The 18,696-nt window shown below is 61.1% G+C and overlaps 1 protein-coding gene across 5 annotated transcripts in view; it reads right to left on the reverse strand.

Moving 5' to 3' along the window:
• The window catches only part of RBFOX3 (RNA binding fox-1 homolog 3), a 200,936-nt gene that overhangs the window by 145,529 nt on the left and 36,711 nt on the right, over window positions 1-18,696 (reverse strand). Inside the window, exon 1 of one of the 5 annotated variants that reach the window (XM_059731944.1) lies at window positions 4,701-4,804. The exons of the other annotated variants lie outside the window; for them this stretch is intronic. The gene's annotated coding sequence lies outside the window, so the exon portion shown is untranslated. Of the gene's footprint in view, window positions 1-4,700; window positions 4,805-18,696 lie in introns of those variants that run through there. 5 annotated transcript variants of the gene reach the window in all.

The following is an 18,696-nucleotide window of genomic DNA, read 5'->3' on the forward strand; positions in this document are numbered from 1 at the left end:
CAAAGGAAAGGGCAGGCCCCTGCCAAGCCCCGACAGCACCCATGGTCGACCAGCAAGAGCCCCGTTCACGATGGGTGCACGCACGCACGCCCACCCCTCCGCAGGCACCTGCGCCCCCGCGGCGGCGGCAGCCCTCGCCCATCAATCCCCCACGTCCCTCCCGCAGCTCACCAGCACGCCCAAATTACTTACTGCAAACTCGCCCCACCAAACCCTAAATTAAAAATGAGCTCGGATAAATTAAGGAACTTCCCTCCTGCCTTTTATTATCTCGAGTAACCTTCAAGGGCATTTATCTCCCGTCAGCTGATCCGCTCGAAAAATTGCGATGACAAACCAATCTAGTAAATGCATGCACTTAGGAATCCGTATCCGCGCGCCAAAGGAGTAAACAACCCCCCGCGGGAGGAGCTGCCTCGGGCACGAGACGCCTCCACGGAGGACGCCCCGCCACGTGCCACTGCAGGGACCTGAGCCTGGGGCCTCTTGGCGCAGGGCAACCCTGCCCCGCGCTCCGAGGGGGCTTTGCTAACAAGACCCCCATGCGAGCACTAAAACTGCCCAGACACCCACTGCCACGGGGAGAGCAAACAGCTCGCACGGCACTCGGCAGGAAAGCCAGGGACCGATCACGGAGAAGCCCCAAAAAGCAGCAGCCGCAGCGGCCCCACGAGGAGGATGCAGGACACAGTGGTGGTGCCCAGGGCTCTCACAGCACAGCAACGGGTGCCGGAGCACAGACGGTGCTCGGGAAGTCCAGGACGGCACCTATTCCCACAGCCCTGGTGTAGACAGGTTGTCTGCAGGCACAGCCTGGGCCCTGGCAAAGGGAAAGGTCTGGGGAAGGGCTCCAAGGGTGCAGGTTGCCCAGAGGTGGGCACCTTAAGCTCACAGGCAAGGGCAGATGCAGAGGGATGCGGTGGCCCAGATGCACACCCCCTCCTTTGACTCCTGCTCCACGCCGCAGCTGCGCTTGCACATCTTAGCTGATCAGGCTGCTAGTCCCTGTTCTGGAAGACTTCTTGCAGCGCACTTATCGGACCAGCTGTATCGTCGGGAGAGCTGCCGGACAAACTCACAAGCATCAAGGGCCCGTCCGCAAGTCACCTTGTCCAACAGCTCTCAACCGTACTGCCGATCCACTCAACCTCTCATGAGCAATCCTTGCCGGAGACCTGGCTTCATTCAACACCGGGTGAAGAGCATCTCAGCGGACCGGCCATGTTGAACGCTAACTCAGATGTAGAAATAATCGTCAGTGAAATGCTGCATGCGCTGTCAAGATGCTCAGAGAGGCTGGGTTTGGCTTAATGAATCTGAATAAGAGACGTACATTTAATTCTAACGACTTGATTATTATCATCTTCCTACTTCCCTGCATTTTTATGCTCAAGATATGATATAGCAAATCACCGCACATTCCAAAAAAGTTATATTGTTTGCTCTTCCATCATAATCGGATTAATACAGCCCTAGCATATTAATACAGATTCTAGTTTCTTTCTATCTGGAGAAAAAAAATGCACCAAGTTACATGCACGCACCTGCACCCCCTTTTCAAATTCCTAGACCCGCCCATGCTCCCGGGGGTCCCCTACCCCTATCAGCACCGCTTGTGGAGCTCACCTGCCCGGCCCCAGCATCTGCCAGCTTCCCTCTCGTCACTGGAGGGTGGGGAGCGAAAAGCAAAGGAAAGCCCAGCTGCGTTGCATTGTGCAATTCCCCACAAGGAGGGAGGGAGCCTTTATCTCAGCTGCCCTCGCCTTGCACCCATGCAGCCTCCCAGGGGACTGGGCGGTTCAGCACATCCTCAAGCCTCAGGCACGTGGGTCCCTGGATTCATTCCTAACCAGCTTGTACGCCGAGCCCTGCAGCTCGATGTCTCCTGACGCTGGCCTGCCACCTGCCCCGTTTCATCCGGATCTTCGTCACAATCAGCCTTTACTCACCTGCGAGCCCCCAAGCCACGGACCCTCTGCCGAGAGCGAACGGCTCCGTGCGTCTCTGCCCCGGGGACACTGCTCTGTAGCCAGCCCCTGGCCGGGGCTGAGCATTGGAGTCTCCCTGAGCCTGGCCTGTGCTTCTCCCCCTGCATTTGGAGCATTTATTTTGTACAAAGCAGGGATCTTTTTAGGAGGAAAAAAAAAAGCCCTAGAGCTCTGTCCCCTCCAAATCACATCCAAGCAGAGCCCCTCCAAGGCTCCCAGCAGCTGGCCCAGTCCTTTACAGCCTTCCTGCCAGCATCCTCCCCAATGCCAGCAGCTCGCCACAAAAGTTGTGAGCTTCAGGCGTTTTCTGTGTTTGTTACACAAGGAAAACAGCCTCCATGTTCAGCTCCGCTGGGTTTTATCACCTACCAACCATTTTAGCCTCAAGGCCAGGAAGCTCTTTGGGGAAGAGACGGGCTTCACCTCCCTTTGTACAGCACCCAGCGCGACGAGACCTCAAGCTCGCCCGCAGCCCCAGGGTGCAAGTCTCATGCAAAGCAGGATTAGCAGCGCACCCCTTTGGAGCGCTGCAAAACAAGCCACAAGTCCTGGGGTGCCCTAGAAAATCCCCGGCAGCCGGCGCGGAGAGCAAACGGAAGAAAGCAGGCATTGCCTGACGGAGGGTTTGAAGCTTCCCAAAATACACAGCGAGCTACAATGATTCCCAGGTTCTGCCTGCCCCGCTCCCCCCCTCCCCCAGACTTTTTATCCACTGCTCCCTAGAGAAAGGCCAGGAACACATCAGTGATGAGGAGACAAAACAAAGCAGCAGGAAATCACGCCTGCCCAAGGCCAGGCTTTCACAAAGGCAGCGAGCGAGCTGCAAACCTTTATGAAAAGCGACTGAAAATAGTCAATGTCAGTAATGTCATGCTCACTGGAGTGAGAAGCGGAGAAATCCCTGTGTCCCCCACGCACCCCGCTCCCCTCCCCGCCACGCACCGAGCAAGCCTGCGCGGCTCTTCTCCAGGCCCACGCGGCTCCTGCCTCTCCCCGCACCCCGACGCCGGGCCTGGAGCAGGGGACTTCACCCCTCGCCCCTGCATCTGCACCGGCCCCGGCCTCCTGGCTGTTCCCCAGCTAACATGCCTCCGGGTGCCCGGCCTGGCATCCTTCACCATCTGCACCGAGCGCCAAGCAGAAGGGGGAAGGAAGGGGGTCTTGCATTTCTAATGCGCCTGCCACTTCCAGCAGATCTGTTTATTTCCAGTGCCTACGCTCCGAGGTTTGGATGGAGAGCCATGCGTGCCCTGCTTTCCCTCTGACAGCCCGCAGATCCGTGGACAGCTCCACAAGCACGCCCTGCATTTACATGCGCAGCATAAATAAAACGAGCGGCTCAGGAAAGGCGTCCTCCCTTTTCCCAACAGCAGCGTTTTGGGAAGAAGCTGCAGCTTCCAACAATTCCTAGAGGCAGATGCTTCCTCCCAGCAGGGGAGAGGAGGAGGGTGCTGGCAGCCCCAAGCCCCCACCCCAGCGCAGGGCCACGGCCGCCGAGTCCCCTCACACCCCAGACCCCCGTTTCCCCGTCAGAGGCGCCCACAGGACAAGGGGCCTCTCTCTGACACCCCGCCCCCCCACGCACTTTTCTCTGCCTTTTAATCAGCCTGCACTTCATGCAACTTTTTCTTTCGGATTTATGTTCACCTGGAGGGTGTGATTTTAATTAGCGTAATATTCCCCGTTAACAACAGCGCCTAATTAAGACATCCGCTAAGAATCCGTAATGTAAACTTAATGAGGAGTTCTGCTGGATTTTTTTTTTTTTTTGCAGACAAATAAAATGCTGCAGATTCCTACTTGAAAAGATGTCATTATTAATAGGCAGCTTCCATCCATTCATTAAAGCCAAGACCCAAAGCAGACAGGCCTTCTTAAAAAATGCATTACCTCCCTCGTGTAACGAGCAGCTGCTGCTCGCGACCCGCCTGCGGAGCGCCCGGCCCGGCAGCGACGGGGCTCCGCGCACAGCCACCTCGCCCCGGCCCGGGGCCCGCGTGCTGCAGGCACCGGGCTCCCCCTCCGCGGAGCCCACCCCGCGGGCAGCCTCCCACCGCCCCGCCTGCAGCCCAGCCCGGCCCGGCCCAGCCCAGCCCAGCCCAGCCCGGGCTACCCCGCGCGCCGCGAACTCCGCGCACCACCGCCCCCCGACTCATCCTCCAGCCCGGCCCGGCCCGGCCCGGCCACCCCGGCACGAGGCGGCTCCCCGCTGCCTGCAGACCCGGGACGAGGGGGCTCGCCGGTGCCTGCAGACCCGGAGGGAAGGGGGCTCCCCGGTGCCTACAGACCCGGGACGAGGGGGCTCCCCGGTGCCTTCAAGCCTTGGGAAAGGGGGCTCGCCGGTGCCTGCAGACCCGGAGGGAGGGGGCTCCCCGGTGCCTACAGACCCGGGACGAGGGGGCTCCCCGGTGCCTGCAAGCCTTGGGAAAGGGGGCTCCCCGGTGCCTGCAGACCCGGAGGAAAGGGGGCTCCCCAGTGCCTGCAGACCCGGAGGAAAGGGGGCTCCCCGCTGCCTGCAAGCCTTGGGAAAGGGGGCTCGCCGGCGACTGCAAGCCCGGAGGGAAGGGGGCTCCCCGGTGCCTGTAGACCTGGGACAAGGGGGCTCGCCGGTGCCGACAAGCCTTGGGAAAGGGGGGCTCGCCGGTGCCCGCACCCCGCGGGAAGATGGGCGCCGCCCCGGCCCGTGCCCGGCCGCCGGGCGGGGTGACTCACGCGCTCGCAGGTGCCGGCGGCGGGAGCCCCGGGGCCCCGCATCCCCCGCGCAGCGACGCCCGGGGCAGCCCGGCGGCGGCGGCGGCGGCTCCGCGCTGCTCCGGCTGCGGGCTGGGGAGCAAAGCAGGCGGCTGCGCCCGAGCCGGCGAGCCCGCACGCCCGGCCCCCCGCCGCCGGGGGAGGGAGGGAGAGAGGGAGGGGCGGCCCCGCACACGGAGGGGCGGGCGGGCGGCACGCGGCTTCCCCCGCTCCGGCCGCAGCCAGGCTCCTGGAGGGGAAGAACTGCCCCTGCCCCTGCCCCTGCCCCGCTCGGAGCCTGAAGGGACGGGGCAGGCTTGGCCCCGCGTGTCTTCGCTGCACGGGAGAGGGCCCTAATGCCAGCCTGACCCGGGCACGTCGACCTGGCATTTGGGCAGCCTTGCCCAAGTGACAGGTCAATGTGCCCCCCAGCAGCACCCCAAAATCCTCAGGACCCGGAGTGGGAGAGCTCAGCCCACGTGGCCCTGCTCTGGGGCTGAGGCTGCCCCAGGCAGCAGGGCCTAGAGCCCGCGTGGCTTGGCAGAGCCGGCAGGGTGGACCCCGCTGACAGGTGCGTGCAAACGCACGAGAGCAGCACCCCCTCGCGCAGGGAGCCTGGCGAGGCCGGAGGCGCGCGCGTGCTCGCGGGGATGCAGGGAAGCCAGCAGCAGCCGCAGCTCGGCGGTGGCATGGGATTGCTAGGCAACCCTGGGCTTCAGCACGGGGGGGGGGGGGAGGCCCATGCGGCCCCAGGGCTCCCACCCTCCCCTCCCGCAGGACCCGGAGCAGGGCAGCCTCTTTGGAAAACAGGCCACGCGTGCGGATTTGGAGTAGGAAGAGCAGGTGGAACGAGCTGTGGGAGAGGAGCTGGAGGAGGAGAAGAGGGATGATAATAATAGGGAGTGAGTAAGAGGCAGTTGGGGAAGGAGAAGCAGCTAGAAAAAAAACCAAGCCACCAACCATCGCAGACTGGCTCTTTTTGCAAAGCCATCCCTGGCAATAAGCATTGCTCAGGGAAACCAGGCAGCTTCGTCCCTTCCACGCTGCCTGGGCACAGGGGTTCAACCACCTTTAACTTGCAAGCACGTTCCCCTCGGCAGAGGCAGCTGGAATCGGAGGGTGACAAAAATAACCAGCCGTGGCCCCCAGCTCCATCCCAGGCTCCCGACCCGCAGAGGAGGCAGCAGGACCACATCACCCGGGTCTGCACGGCGCTGCCTGCAGCTGGACAGCCGCATCCCCACGGGTCTCGCTGCCACGGCACGTTGCCCTCAACCCAGACTCCCGTAAACGGCCTGTGTGGACACGGCAGGGCAACTCCTGGGGCTGGTCTCGTACGTTTAAGTCAAGTCACTTCAGCTGCCTCTTTAGCCTTCAGTTCACATCCCTTTCTTTCCCTCCTGTGAATCCTTGCACAAAATGGAGTTCGACCAGGCAACCTGCTTCTGCAGAGGCTCCGGTGCTGGAGAGCAATTACACCAGAAACCCCTGCCTTGGACTCATCTCCCAGTCCTGTCAGGACACGGAAACAAGAGCCTCCGACTCCTAACTGTTTGCATAACTGTGCTGCACAGCGTGTGGAAAACTAGGGAGTTAAACCAAGCAAAAACTACATGAAGACATTGGGTTTTTCACAAACCAGCTCCAGTCCCTTTGGGGATTCAGTGGAGTCCATTTCAGGGTACAGCCTGGGCCTGGAAAGAGGCTGATCCAGCACGCTCAGGCCTGGCACAGCCCAGCTCCTGGGCTTGTAGCAGCCCCTCAACAGCTGCTTCTGCTTCCTTCCCCGGTGCTGGGGCAGTTCAAGGGAGTCCGCTTAGTTCCCGCTACCGTTAGCAGGCAGTGAACCGGCGTGCAAAGCGGAGGATGAGGCACACACAGGATAGTCGCCGAGCAGTTTATGCCCTCAGCCCACATGCAGATAACCAGGGCCGTGCAGTCTCCATCCTTGGAGGTGTCTAAGACCAGGTAGACAAAGCCACGGCTGGGATGACGGAGATGGGGCTGGTCCTGCTGTGAGCAGGTGGTTGGACTAGGTGCGACTTCCTGAGCATCCTTCTTCCCCTCGTTGTCTGTAATTTTGTGCCTCTCAGGTCCCTTATAACATCGGCAACGGGCAACACAGGGGGGCTGGAGCTGAGCTTTGCAGCCAAGCAAATTGTGCTGTTCCCTGGAAGGAAGCGCGCCGATCCCATGCCGCTGGAAAGTGAGGTGTCCTCCAGGCAGGGAACACGCTCCCTCCACTGCCTTCCCCTTCCCTAACCCCCCTGAAATCACGCTGTTTGTTCTCTCCTCCAGGGCCAGGCACCTCTCTGCCCTCCCTCTCAGCCCCTTCCATCACCTCCCATCACCCTGCCCACGGCCCCTCTGCGCAGCCACGTGGCCGGCTCTCCAGCTGCTCCCCGCATGCCTCCCGAGAGACGGCCAGCACCGGTGCCAAAGGGGGGCGTTGAGGGTGACTGCTCTGTCTGTTGTTAGAGCTTCGCGTCCCCTTTTCTTGCCGGTGGCAGGCCGTTTATCGGCTCAGGCCGGGAGCTCTCTGGAAAGGGCCCAGCACATGGGGACCGGATGCTGCCACAGACGTAGATCACAGGTGTCAGAGTCCCCTGGCAAGCTGCCCTGGGGTGCGCTGCAGCCCACAGCCCTGCCCTGGCTATGTGCAGCCCCCCTGCAAGCACCGCTAATTCCCCGCAGGCTCCAGGGGGGAAACCAGGGTAGGTGCAAAGCAAACAGTAATGGGACTGCCTCTTCGGAGCCCCCGGCTTCTCGCCCCACGAGCAGAGAGCCCACGCACTCACCCCTCGGCCTGATGTAGCCCGGTATTGCTACCTTCACTTGGTCGCGTGCTGGCATGTAAAGAAAGGGCTGTCTTGGCTGAGACCTCAGTGCACCAGGAATGCCAGGAGCCAAATTCAGCTCCAGGCCATGCAGGCACAGCTTCCAGACCCCAGCCCTGGGCACCAAACCAACCTGTCCGCATGGGGTTCGAGAGTGCAGGCTGTCGCCTCCGCTCCAATGCTGGCAGTGTCTCACCAGCACCTAATAACATCCAGAGGAGCTTTCTCTGTGCCCTCAGCCCACGGCCGAGCAGCACGGCACAGCGTGGCCCAGGCTCTTTGGCCAGGGTGGGAGAGCTCCAGCACATGCAGCCCTGGGAACAAGAGCCGAAAGCCAAGCCCTGAGCAGGTCCAGCGTGCAAAGCCCTCTCCCATGCATGAGACCAAGCAAAGTGCCACGCAAGTGTGCCAGGAAATAATGCTTTTTCAAAGATACTTGATGATGCATGGTGTCGTTAAGTTATGCAACATAACGAGCAAATCTAAAATGTAATTGTTGCTGCACATTAGCAGCCAAACCCTGAACCTTTATTATACTAACAAACTTATTAAATCAGCGAACGTTGCTCTGCGCCAGTCAATTACTCAAACAATGCTGAGATTGCAAGCACAATCTGATACCCATTAGACAGAGCGCAAGCAAGCTACCGGCGCTGCCCACAACGGCGGTGACATGTTTTAAAACATTAGCTGTATTTACGTTTTGGCGGCACCGCGGCACCCCGTGGGCTTGCCACGGCTGCTCACCTCTGGCGGAGGGAGCAGTGCAAAAAGCACGTGCTGCTCTTCCATCTCAGCGTGGCCAGGACGGAGCAGGGGGGCTACGCACACGGGGCACTGACACCCCCCGCCAGGCATCACCTCCTTCAGCAGCCTGAGCATAGCGAGGAAATTACAGGCCAAAGGGTGACCCTCTCGATTCCCTGCACCGGCCAGGCTGGGACCTTCAGAGCCACAGCAGGCACCCCTGCCATGCCAGTCACAGGGGATCGGGTCACAGCAGGAGGTTGTTCTCTCTCCAGTGGACCAGCCCTAGAGGGGAGCTGCTGACGGGCGTCTCAGCCCTTTGCTGACAGCAGAGGCGCGGGGGCATGAGAACACGCGTTTGCATCGCAGACCCGGGAAGCAGGTTATAATGGCCAACCCCCCTGCAACCACACTCCTGCCCCCGCCACGCCAGCCCCATCCACCCCTCTCTGGGCTCCTGGCTCCATCCCTGCAGCATCTCCCCATCTCAGCCTTCTGCATGGGATTTCCCCAGGCCATGGGGGGCAAGGCGAAGAGCAGAGCCGGTCTCCCTACCCTGTCTTCGTATCCAGTGCCACAACATCCCGGAGAGCAATTGCAAAAAAGGCTGTGGCCAGGCCAGCAGGCCCAGGATGGGGCATGCTCAGGCATCGCATGGCACGGCGTGATTGGCATGCAGGAGCTGGGGTGGTGGGGCAGACTACAAGATGATACCATCAGCCTCCGACAAGCCCCTGTGAGGTAGGTGCAACCCCGGCTTTTCCACGTGCTGAGGACGCAGCCCAACTTGGGCAGCAAAAGGCAAATCCCTGACCCCTGCCAAAACTCAAGTCCCTGCCCCAAGGCAAGGGTGCACCTCCTGGCTTTGCAACAGCACAGCTGAAGGAAGCGCCCTTAGCGACCTTCTTGGAAAGAGCGGAGTCCTTCTCGCGGAGACTTTCCAAAAAGAGGCAGAGACCCAGGCCTCCAGCTGGACGGGTTCAGCTGGAACGGGCCGAGGTTGGCAGCGATAAGCCTCTGAAAACAGGGTCCCGGAATGGGAAGCGTTAGGCAGCCTTATCTCTCGGCACGGCTATGGGCTGGTCTTCAGACCGAGCCCTCCGAGAGCCCGCTCCAGGCAGGAGGCTTCCACCGCACCTTGGGGTAGGGATGTGACACACACTAATTATGCAAATTAATCACTGGTAAATCAGGTAGCTTCGTATTTATTTAATGTTTGGCTTTGCACAGCAGCCAGGCGGAGTCAGCGTTGTGTCGGGGAAGCTGCTCTATTTATTCTGATAAGAAATGTTTGGTAACATGTTTCATGATCCACCCTCCCCGCGTTCTCCCTCAGATTAAATTTTAAATTGATTTGCTGGTATCATACCGTTCATAGCTCTCAATATGTCATCGCGGCTAATGAACCATGCCAGGGACACATTTATAACCTTCTATTAGCCTCTTCCATCAGGAAGAGATTTTTTTTCCCCCTTTGCTCTGAAGTTTCACAAATTAAAAATAAAATTAAAAAAGTGGCGGCAGCAAACCATTTTCACCGAGCACTCGGGAGTTTAGGTCTCGTTGTCCAAATCCCAGGCTGCAGGATGGGCTCAGGATGCGGTGCCTGGACCGAGACAAGCAGCCCGACAGACGTGGGCCTTGCTCAGAGCTGTGCCCCAGCTCGGCTGGCGCTAGCGCATCCCGGCTAAGCCAGGGACAGGATGAAGCTGCATCCTGGGCTGAGCTCTTGGCCACCCCTTTGCACCCGCGTTGCAGAATCCCCTTCCTAGCTGGCACCGGGGGCAGGACAAGGGGTGCTGGGAGCCTGAATCCATCACGCTGCCTGTTCCCGGGCAGCCGAGGGGCTGGTGGCAGCCCGGGGAGAGCTCCCGGAGGCCCCGTGGCATGTGGCAATCCCTTGGTCCCTGGCAGAAGCCAGCGGCGCTTAGCCTACGAGCCGCGTTCCCCCTCGTTCCAAATGCAACGCTTCAGGAAGAGAGACAACTCTATCGGGGAAGCAAGAGCTAATTAAATTTACTGGGCTCACTGAAGAGGAAATCATTTAATATTCTGGATGGATTTAATAGCCGAGAGCTCCCTGCCTCGTCGGAGATCTCTTCCTTCCCCACACCTGAGGTTACCTTTCACGTCTGGCCCCGTCGCAGGGGGCTGCAGCTGGCTGTGGCCGGCCCTGTGCCCAGCCCGTGCGAGTCCCCAGGCTCAAAGACCAGGGACCCCAGTCTCCGCAGGCAGCCCCGGGCCTGCCCCTGGTTCTGGAGCTCCAGGGAGAGGCCCTCACCTGGGTGCCACGAACCCCGCATCCAGCGCGCTGCAGCTGTCCTATCCCCCCGCCACAATCTGGTGCTGAATCCAGCCCACAGCCCGGGGCCAAACAGCTCTGGCATCCCACCGCCGCCTTGCTGTGGCAATAACCCCCGCGCTCTTCCTTTGCTGGCACCATCTGCGCAGCAGCAAAGCCGTCCCAGCCTCCTGCTCTGCAGATGCGCCCGGGTTGCAGGGATCCGGCCCAGCCCCTTGGCTGGCTTTGTAGCTCTTCCCTGGACCGCGTGCATCCTGACTGAGCGTCGGTGCCCGGAACAGGGTGCGGGGCACAGGGGGGGCGTCTGCCTGGCCCGTCTCCCCCAGCCTCCCCAGGCTACAATTGAACTGCACGCCCTTGCCCCGATGCTGTCATTACCTGGAATCCCTGCATCCCTTTAATTGCATTCCAGCTCTTTGCCCAGCTACTTTTAAGCTGCCTAATGATTTTTAGAAGCAGATTAGATGAGGTTGTGTTTGCTACGGTTAAAAGCCATCAGCCGCTTCCCCGGCCAGCCCGCAGCCACAGCCCTACAGCAGCTCTGCTAGGACCCACTGCAGCCCTTCCCCAGACCCAGGCAGCCTGGCTGGGGTCTTCCGCTTCCACCAAGCTGCTGTTTTTCAGGCAGGCATCTGCATTTTCCTCTGCCTTTCCACCCCACCCCCTTGCTACTCACCCTCCTCGCTGTCTCTTCCCAAGGCTGACAGCTGCTCTTGCCCTGCTGGGCTCGGGGAGATGCCCAGGCTGTCAGCCGTGCACCAGACGTGCTAACACACCCTGGGGCCGAGGGCATCGCCGGGGGATGCTCCACGCCCCTCACACGGGAGCAATTTGTCATTCACCCGTTTATTGCAAGGATGCCCTTGCAACGCTCTCCTTGGAAGGCTTCCCTGCTGGAAATCAGGCCCTGCCTCAGCCTCCTGGAAGTGCGGCTAGGAAATTATCCTCCCCTTAAACTGGGAGCATCTTCTCCAGCCGCTCCTGCCAGCCTCCCCCTGCCATAGCTCTCCTCAACCCCACAGATGGACTGTGCCCTGCTCCATCGGCATAACCGAGCCCGCTTTACTGGTAAGGCAGTGCCCCGGCGCGCTCCCATGCTTCCTGGGCATTTGCAAGCCTGGTGTGGGGGGGGGGGGATGATTTTTCCCTGGTCCTTTACTCAGGCCTCTAAAGCCAAGCGACTCTCCTGCTCACCCTGCAGCTGGCCCCAGAGACGCTACCCCAAGGGCGCCCCACGGAAAGCTGGGCCCTGCCTCAACAAGAGGACAGGAGTCGCCGGGTGGAAATCAGCAGTCTGTACAAGGCAGGGGTTGAGCAGAGGACCCCGCCTGGTCCTGACAGCCGTGCATTGCCGATGCTGGGCACAGATGCAGCACAGATGGGAAAATGCCTGGGGCCAGGCAGCGGGTGCATGGCAGGGACGTGGCTCATCCAGCGCCCAGCCCCATGTGCCCAACACTGCACAAATGTGCTGGGACGTGGGCTGCTTGAGAGACAGGCACACCACGGCACCTTCCCCAGGGCAACAGTCCCATTCGGTTGCTCGAAGCCCAACAGACGGGATGACCCTGGAGAGAAACCTTCCAGATCATGTTGCCGCGCCAGAGCCGATCCGCATGGCCTGCCCCCGTGGCTACCTGCTCCTCTCTCCCCCCTTCGCCCTGATAACGTCTCTCCATCTCGCAGACATGAAAGCGATGCAACTTCCGTGGCACCGGCAGCTTCAGCTAATTCCTGCCACTGCCAGCGAGCGAGCGCTAATACCTCGGCACAAGACAAAGCAATTATTTCTAAACTTAGCTCCCGTTCCGTGCACTGTCACTGCCAAACTCTCAAACCCTGGGCTGTTGTCAACATCCCTCCCTAACTAGCAGGGAGAGACACGGAGGATTTCCAAAAACTAACTTTGTGCCGTCAAGTGAGCCAACAAAACCAACCCTCAGGCTGATCACAAGTCCTGCCGCTCAGGCCCGGCTCTTCCTGAAGGGAAGGGGCAGCCCGAGACCCCGCTCCGCCAAACGGAGCGCTACACTTGCAAGCAATAGGGCAAACATCCTGTCTCAACCCCGGGCGGGAAGGGCCCAGGTAGCAGCTGCCTGCAATGGGAGGAAGAGAGAAGGTCAAGAGACAAGGAGGGACCAAGACAGAAGAAACCAGAGACCTCCTCCCTTCCCGCTCTCTGGCCCGAAATTCCCACAGAGATGGAGCGAGAGCAGGAGAAAGCATGAGCCGGGGTCCCTTAGCGGCCCCGCAACGTGCTGCTAGAACGTGCTCCGGTTCGAGATGGAAGGGGAGGCTGGAGGATGGGGGAGTCCTTGGGAGCTGGGGCGGTGCAAACGCTGCCCGAGCACGGGGGCATCGCTGCCGTTGGGACCCGCTGGGCAAATTCCTACCAGGCTCATAGGAAGATGCTTGAAAGGCAGAGAGAAAACATCCACTGGTTCCTCTCCCCACTTCCCAGCGGCAGACGGGAACCGAAGGCCCAGCCTGGCGATACAGCGGTCTGTGGGTGGACAAGAGCTGGGGAAGCCCATGGCCGGGAGATTGTCGAGGTCCTGCCCCTGCACTGGGGATGCCGAAGGCGAAGGAGCCCGGCCCCCATACAAAGGGCAGTAGGAGCCGCCGGGTGCAACTGCTGGCCGTGTTTCTCCCACGGGACCTGGCAGCTGGGACGGGGTCCAGCGTCTGTGCCAACTGGCACTACGAGGCGAGGAAGATGCTGTTCTCCAAGCAAAGATTCAAGGGGCCCGTGTTGTGCCGTGCATTTTTCAGCCCTTCTTCCTGCCTCCGGGCAGCCCTGGGCTCAGTCAGCGGCGGGGTGGGATCCTGCTCCGAGCGGTGGAACGAGGACGAAGCAGCGGGCCGAGCCCATTGCACATTTGCTGGAACAGGAGAGAGACCAACACCCACCCACGCAGCGCTGGGGGCATGCGACGGGAGCCACACCGCCCTGAGCGGGCACGTTGGCCTCCCCTTCCCCATCACCGTGTTGGCCGTGAGCGGGGCAATGCCACGGCATGCCAGCCCGGGCGGAGCAGCAGCCGCGAGCAAGCGCTGCAAGACAAAAGAGCCCATCTCCACAGAAACTACGGCAAGACAAATGCGGAGCCCGCGGCGGGGAACGGGCTGCCCCTCCACACAATGCCTCTCCGAGCTCTGCTCCGCTCTCCTGGCCCCACAGCGACAGAGCAGGGCAGGGGCTGGTCGTGCCTCTATTAGCACTGGATCCAACGCAGCCATGTCCTATGCGCTCCCTTCATGTCACAGGGCACCCCAAGCCACTGCCCCGTGGACCACAGCCCCTTCCGATGCTGCAGACGAAGCCAAAAGGCACCATGTGCTGGCAGCACTGGTGCAGCCGTGATGGGAAAGTGCAGAAGAGCCTGAATTAGCAGCAGGCAACTGCTCCCCTGAGCTTGCCAAGGGGAAGGAGCTCTCCTGGGCAGCCGGGGCTCTCAGGAACACAACCAAGGAGCCTCATGCTGACCGCGAGACAGTAGGGCTGCACTGGGCATGCACAGCAAAGGCGAATGGGCGCCAAGACATCCAGTGAGCACTGGTTGCAGCCAAACGCAGCACGGGCCAGGGATGTCCCAGCCATCCCCTGCCTTCCTCCACCCCCTCTTCCCACTCCGGACTTCGGGCAAGCTTCGAGCCACGGAGCACGACCCCTCGGGCCGGCTCTCACTCAGCGCTGCCCCCAGGGCAGGCAGGAGCCAGTTCAGTCTGGAAAGGCTGCCTGTGGAAACTGGGACTCCTATTGCTATGGTAACTCCCTCCCCGCTGCAAACCCTGCTGTATCCAAGCTGGGGAAGGGGACCGGGCCACAAAACCAGCCCCTCCCGGAGAGAAGGGGCAGCGGGCAGGCGTGGACCAGGGGCCTGCCAACCCGCTCGGCTCCTCCCTGCACCCAGAGGCCAAACCGACCCTCCACAGCCACGTTCCCCGCCGGCAGGGGAGAAGCTGCAGCAGGATTAACGCCAGGCAGCAACGTGCCAGGCAGGCGAGCAGCCTCCCTGGAAACCTCCCAGCCTCGTGCAGCACGAAAGGCGCACCACGACCCTGCCCCTGCCCCTGCCCCTGCCCCTGCTCCCGCTCCCGCCACGGGTGGGCTGAGCACAGGGGCACAGGGCTAGCGCCTGCACGGGGCCCCCAGGAGGCAAAGCCCAAGAGCAATCCCCCGCTACCATAAATTGTGTAGCCAAGACCCTCGCACTGGGGGTGTTTGTCGACTCTGGCAGGGGTCAGCCTGCCCGCAAGGCAAGGCACAGGCCTCCACCCTCTAACTGCACCAGGCCTAGAAGAAGGGGGTCTCTCGCCCCTGCCGGGGCAGTCGACCCACCTGGGCCGAAACCCACCCCAGGTGTGGCGGTATCTCCCCTGCACCCGTCCCCTGCAGCCTGGGGAGCCGAGACCGGGGCAGACCGCCGGGAAACGCGGCAAAGGGACTGCCCCAGCCCCGCGCCTCCCTTTATCGCTGACTCAGACGCCGGCCTTGAAAAAGGCATTTAAATAATATTTTATACCCAAATTGCAGTAGCACTTCCTGTAATTAACAGCTAAGTTTTAATTAAACATTGATTAGCCACTAATTAGCCTAATGATTAGTCACCTGGAGGAGACAAAGCAAAATACTAGGGCTGCCAAGGGAGGGGAGGAAGAAGGCGAAGGATGAAAGATTAAAGGCAGCTCTCACTTCCATTTCCCCCTCCCTCCCGGCCAAACCGCTTGCTATTATTTTGGGCCGTTATAAATGATGCTTTCAATGTGGGTTTGTCTAATTGTGGCAAGGGGGACGGTGTCTTGGGTGAGCGATGCAGGGAGGACGGAGTTTATCCGTCTTTTCCATCAGATTTCAGCTTGTTAATGCAACTAAGGAGGCTTTCTCGGTCGGCGGCAGAATTTGTCTCCGTCTCCCTAACGAAGTCACGTGGGGGGAGCACTGGGATCCCCCTCCCCGCCCCAGCACGGCAGGACGGGAACGTTGCAGAGTGCGCAGAAACAGGGAGACGTTTCACTCCCTGGCAGGGGACGGTGCCACGAGGCCGACCTGAACCGTACCACTGGTGTCCCCCTCACCCGTGGGACTCATCTCATGTGTCCAGCTGTGGCCCCCACTGCAGAAAGGATGTGGACAAACTGGAGAGAGTCCAGTGGAGGGCAGCGAAAATGGTTTGGGGGACAGGGCTGGTGAGGAGAGGCCGAGGGAAATGGGCTGATTGAGTCTGCAGAAGGGAAGACCGAGGGGGATTGAATAGCAGCCTTCCCCTCCCGGCAGGGGGGCTGCAAAGAGGATGGAGCTGGGCTGGTCTCAGTGGGGGCAGATGCCAGGACAAGGAGCAACGGGCTCAGGCTGCAGCAAGGGAAGTTGAGGTTGGATATTAGGAAAAACTCTCACAAGGACAGTGGTAAAACACTGGAGCAGGCTGCCCAGAGAGGCTGTGGCAGCTCCATCCTTGGAGGTTTCAGACCTGGTAGACCAAGCCTTGTCTGGGATGATGTAGCTGGGGCTGGTCCTGCTTGGGGCAGGGGTTGGACTAGACGTGACCCCCTGAGGTGCCTTCCCACCCTTATTCCCTGCGATTCTCCGATCACCGCCCCAGGCCTCCTGCACCAGCAAGGGGACACATCTTCCCTCCTGCTCCTTGCGACACCTGGGAAGCGCTGACTCCGACACTTGGGTTGTGGGATATTTGTACTACAACAGGGACGTCATAGCAGCCAAATCTGAGCGTGCTCCCGGGTGTGCCGGAGCAAGCACGAGGGCCCTGCACTACAGGGGAAATAAGCCAAGCTAGGTGGGGATGGATGGGATATGCTCCCTAAGGATGACTGCATGGCGCAGCCTGGAAATCAGCTTCCACGTGCTTTTGGCTGCACCCCCATGCACAGAGCTGGGCCCGAGACCTGGAGCACATGCTGTGCACTGCTGTCGTGGGTCCCTGAAAGCTAGTCCAGCTCCCGTGCCCCCGGCTCCTATGGGCAAGGAAAGGAGCTGCCCTTGGGGTCTGCCCATATGCTTCCCCCGGGGCCGCCAGGCCCACGTTCCCCCACCGTCACGGGGGTCTCTCTCAGAGCAGCCCCGTGGCCACGTGCTTTCTCTAGTCTTGCCAAAAGGCCTCTGGGCTGGCCGGTCTCTTCCAGCCCGCGCAGGGAGACGCCGCACCGCACACGTCCCTTCCCGATCTCTCGCTGCGGCTGCAGTCCCAGGGATGGAGCCAAACACGACCCAAGAGGGTCACATTGATGCTGAAGGCTTGCACTCAGGTTGGCTCCACGGAGCTGGGGGCTACGCAAGCAGCAGAGAGCTCAGCCCGGCCCCAGATCTCACACCCGAAACCCCGGACAGAGCAGAATGACAAATACAGCCGTATCCGGCAGCTGGAAGCAGCCATCGCAGCTCTCCACCTTCCCCCTGCCATCAGGGGAGCCCACATCAGGCCCCACTTGGTGGCATAAGCTAAAGGAAATGCTGGCAGAGAACCACCCTCATGGCCCTTACGACAACTCGGGACCTACGGTAACGGCAAGCGAAGGATTAAGTGCTGTACATCTGCCCCAGCCCCTCTGCCACGTGCCCTTGCAGGGGGCACGTCAGCCAAGCCAACACCCCTGAGATCCCAGGGACGTGGCTCAGTCTCCTCCTTCCCCTGGGACGCCCAGCCCAACCTCAGCCCATCCCAGCAGCACCCAGAGCTGCCGAGGTGGCAGTGTGGAGGCTTCACACCGGGGCGGCACCTGCCCACTGACCCCTTTGTGCTAAGGTAGCCGGGAGCGGGGGCCTTTGGGCACCACTGCTGGGCCCCCCCCGTGCATCCGTGGCCAACAAGCAGGTGCCACGGAGACATCACAGGCCAGTGCAGGTGCACGAGCTTCTTGCACGGATGCTGGGCTCCTTCCCTCCGAGGCACATCCTGCGCTACCAGCCCTGCCCTCTGCCAGCTGGCTGCATGCAAAGCTTCCCGCACCTGGCTCACTTTATCTGGTGACAAGAAAGGCCCTAGAAGGAGCTGGTCAAGAGGGGATAAGCTCCCAGCCTTCTGCCCCCAAGCACGAGAGCCCGAGCAAGTGGAGAGAGCAGGCCTGGGATAAGCCTCCTCCCGGCCCGCACAGAAGTGCAGGGAACACAACCTGCATCCAATTACCAGGCCCTGGCCGCCAGCCCGCGCCGCGTACACGGGCACCCACAGCAAGGAGAGGCTGAGCGGTGCCAAGTGCTGCGTCCCCGCCGGTGAGGCTGCCTGGTGGATTTCTTGCTTGGTTTGAAGTGTAGTTAATCAAACAGTTAATTCCTCTAACTGGATAAGTCCCAGGGAAATCATGCTCCTCTCTCCTCTCCCTGCATTTCCCCTTGCCTGGCGGCCCTGGGTTCAGCACCCGTCTGCCCCTGCAGTCCCTGCCCTCCTCAGCTTGTAATCCTTTTAATTGACTGCTTTCCCTTTTCTTAGAGAGGAGGAAATGGAGGCACAGGCAGGTGGAGGGATGCGACGATCCAACAGGACCTGGAAAGAGCCCAGGAGCCCTGGGCCCAACCCCCACTACCCTACATTGCACCTCCAAATGCAGAGAGGAGGCAGGGAGGGAACGACGCTCCTTCTCCTGCTCCCGGAGTCCCAGAGCCCCTACGCCGTGCCAGGCTGCCTGGCACGTCCAGCAGCCTGCAACCTCCTTGCATTGGCAGGACCTGCGCGTGCATGGGAGGGGGTGGAGATCCAGGAGCTGTGCCCACACGCTGCCCCGGCCCTGGAGACCACTTTGCTCTGGGCAGGGCTGTGAGTTTTCAGAGCCGCTGGCAGGATTTCATCCAAGTGCGGGCATGGCTGGCTGGGATTCGCCCTGCAGCCCAGGACTGGCCCTGCCAGGTCCCTGCTTAGTCGACAGCCCAGCTGCAGCCGTGAGTCACCCGCCCCGGGGCAGCGAGGGAATCCCAGCGCTGGGCAGCAGCTGCAGCCACCCGTGCTAGAGGGCTCCCACCCCCGGGCGGGCAGAGGTGAGGGCAGGCTCTCCTTGCTCCCACGGTGCTTTATGATCCACCTGCACTCTTCACTCAAGCTATGAAAATCATCGAAGCCAAAGCAGGGGCAGCAGCTGC

This window comes from Alligator mississippiensis, chromosome 8, assembly GCF_030867095.1.
Source record: "Alligator mississippiensis isolate rAllMis1 chromosome 8, rAllMis1, whole genome shotgun sequence".
NCBI lineage: Eukaryota > Metazoa > Chordata > Crocodylia > Alligatoridae > Alligator > Alligator mississippiensis.